We start from the raw sequence: 3,350 nt of genomic DNA, 5'->3' as shown, positions 1-3,350 counted from the left end.
CTATAAATTTAAAAAAAAACTGAATTTTTAAAGTTAGTGCTTTAGCATGGCATGAGATAATCCTTTTTCTTTTTAGTCACTTAAATGACCACTTTGTAAAGCAGCCCTATGTATCCTAAATTGCTATGAAATATTTTATAAAGTTATTCCTCTACATTTGGATGCAGTTTTATCATATTAATTTGGGAATTCATTAATCTAATTATAAATAAATAGAATGCCCAAAACTCTAGTTTTCATAGTATTTACGAAGTTCTAATAATTGAAAATACAACTTGTAATTAAGAAGATACTCAAAAGTAGTTCTTCAGATTAGACACAGAATTTTACAAAAGACACTATTTACTGCAAATAAAACAATAAAATACAGGACTGGGTTTTAGGCTTGAGAATGATTAACTTTAATGATAAGAACAATAGAAAGTATAGGACTAAAATCTTGATATAAATAAATAAATAAATAAATATCACAAAAAAGAACCAGATAAATAACAGTTTTATGATCTATAGACTGCTCAAAGGAAATATTTTCAAAGAAAACTGTATACACAGGAATAGAAGAGGAGTGAAGAAAATAGAAACTAAGAAAGGATCAAGCTTTCTGTCTGCGGATGCCACTGAGAAAGCATTGTTAAAGTCTCTCTTTCTACTGCTGTCATGTCTAAATCAGAGTCCCCTAAAGAGCCCAAACTGCTGTGGAAGCTATTCATTTGGGGGCTGAGATTTGAAACCACTGACAAGAATCTGAGAAGCCATTTTGAGCAATGGAAAATGTCCACAGACTGTGTAATGAGAGACTCAAACACCAAGCACTCCAGAGGCTTTGGGTTTGTCACTTATGCTACTCTGGAGAAAGTGGATGCAAGCCATGAATGCAAGACCACAGAAGGTGGATGGAACAGTTGTGGAAGCAAAGAGAGGTGTCTCAAGAGAAGATTCTCAAAGACTAGGAGCCCACTTAACTGAAAAAATCTTTGTTGGTGGCATTAAAAAAGTGACTGAAGAACATCACCTATGAGATTATTTTGAACAGTACAGGAAAATGGAAGTTATACAAATTATGACTGAACAAGGCAGCAGAAAGAAAAGGGGCTTTGCTTTCGTAACTTTTGACGACCATGTCATTCAGAAACACCAGGTGAATGGCCACTGTGAAGTGGGGAAAATCTTATAAAATCAAGAAATGGCTAGTGCTTCATCCAGTCAAAGAGGTCAAAGTGGTTCTGGAAACTTGGGTGGTGGTCCTGGAAGTAGTTTTGTTGGAAATGACAATTTTGATCATGGAGGAAACTTCAGTGGTTGTGGTGGCTTTGGTGGCAGCCATGGTGGTGGTGCTGGATATGGTGGCAGAGGGAATGGCTACTATGTATTCAGTAATGACAGAAGCAATTTTGGAGATACAGGAAGTTACAATGATTTTGGCAATTACAACAATCAGTCATCAGATTTTGGATCCAAGAAGGTCGGAAACTTAAGAGGCAGAAGCTCTGTACCTCATGATGGTGGAGGACAATACTTTGCCAAATCACAAAACCAAGGTAATTGTGGTGGTTCCAGAAGCAGCAATAGCTATGGTAGTGGCAGAAGGTTTTAATATTGGCAGGAAACAAAGCTAAGCAGGAAAGGACAGCCAGAATGACAGGGAAGCTACAGGTTACAACAGCTTTGTGAACTTAGCCAAGGAAGGTGATGGCAGGGAATAGCTGCTTCAAGAAGATATAGTTTAGACATTACTCATGTGTGTGGGCAAAAAAACCCTCAAGGTTGTATTTGTGGCTAATTGTATAACAGGTTATTTTAGTTTCTGATCTGTGGAAAGTGTAATCATTCCAACAATGGGTTTTAATGGAAACTTTTTTTTTTTGTACCCATACTGTTGATTGCTAAATGTAACAGTCTGATCATGATGCTAATTAAATGTAAGATGTGAATGAAAAATAAAGAAACGATCAAACGTTTATATAAGAATAAGTAGCATCCAATGTTAAAGAAGTGAAAATATGGCAAACATATTGTAAAGATTAGGTTGATTTTTTTTTTCAAAACTACAAAAGACATCATTCCAGAAATCTGGAAGCATACATGCAACAAAAGAGAAGGAAGCACTACACTCATCATCATCATCAACAACATAAATATGCTGAAATAAAAAATAGAGATAGCTTTAAAATATGTAAAGATATACAAGGATATGACTGTGGATATAGTTATACAGATAAAAATATTTTAAAAGAAACAGATTGAGCCTCACAATTGACTTATCCAAAGAGAACATGGATACAATAAGGAAATGAAATCATACAGCAAAAGTGATAAAGCAAAATGAAAATTAAAGAATGTAATGTATTTTAATGGGGAGCAATCCTCTTTGTGTGTGTGTGTGTGTGTGAGAGAGAGAGTGTGAGTGAAAGAGAGTGTGTTTTCCTTTAGATACTGATACAATAATTTGCATCAGGGTATATAAAATAAAGAACTAATTGGGATTATTTGCTACTTATGACTATGGATACCAAGAAAATAAGATTAACTAAAATCCCAGAGAGCTGTTTTCTGTACTGGCGAAAACTATAAAAGCAAGTAATGAAGTCATAACTTTGTTTTCAGCCTAAACCATGTTGACTCCTAATCCAACTTCCATGTTTCCCCTAACACACACATTTTTATATGTGGAATGCTGATATTAATTTGAATCTGGACTTATTTTGTGCCTATGACATTATTACTCAATCTCTAGAACCGCCACACTCTTATTTCAGCCCCTGCTTATTTGGCAACTTAATTAGCATCCATTTTACATAAAAATATACCCTCCTGATAATCTCAAGATACTATACAACTGGATACAAACACTTCTCTTTGAACTCCAGACTCCATATGTAACTAACCACCTATGTAAGCTCTCTACTCAATGCATAATTGACCTTCCCCAAAGTAGCAATTGGTACATTTCTTTCATTAAAGGTCATCTTCATTCATCTGCTTGTCAAGAAATTCTGAGTCATCACTAGCTACCCTCACCCTTACAACATACCTTGAATAAATCATACCATTGTTTAGATAGAGTCTAGCTTTAAAATATTCTCATTATTTAATTTTCTCCAAACCCATTACCATTTTGTTTCAAGTCACTATTAATTATAATCTACATTAATTCAATAAGACTTCTTTCAATATTTTCTCATGCTTAGAAATGTACTCCAATATTACATCAGGCTTTAAACAGGGAGTCCCTTAATCTGTGTATTCTGATACACTATCATTTTCTCTATTTCTCAATTTTCTGTAGCCACAGTGGCTTATTTTCATATACAAACATGTGATGCCTGGGTAAGCCTCAGGGCTATGTATTC

General features: G+C 34.7%; 1 pseudogene; it reads left to right on the top strand.

Annotated features, from left to right (window-relative positions):
• Positions 1-657: 657 nt before the first annotated feature.
• LOC107156543 lies at positions 658-1,594 on the top strand (annotated as a pseudogene).
• Positions 1,595-3,350: the final 1,756 nt, after the last annotated feature.

This window comes from Marmota marmota, unplaced genomic scaffold (assembly GCF_001458135.2).
Source record: "Marmota marmota marmota unplaced genomic scaffold, marMar, whole genome shotgun sequence".
Taxonomy (NCBI): domain Eukaryota; kingdom Metazoa; phylum Chordata; class Mammalia; order Rodentia; family Sciuridae; genus Marmota; species Marmota marmota.
The sequence above is the reverse complement of the archived record's forward strand: the minus strand, read 5'-3'. Positions and strand labels throughout refer to the sequence as shown.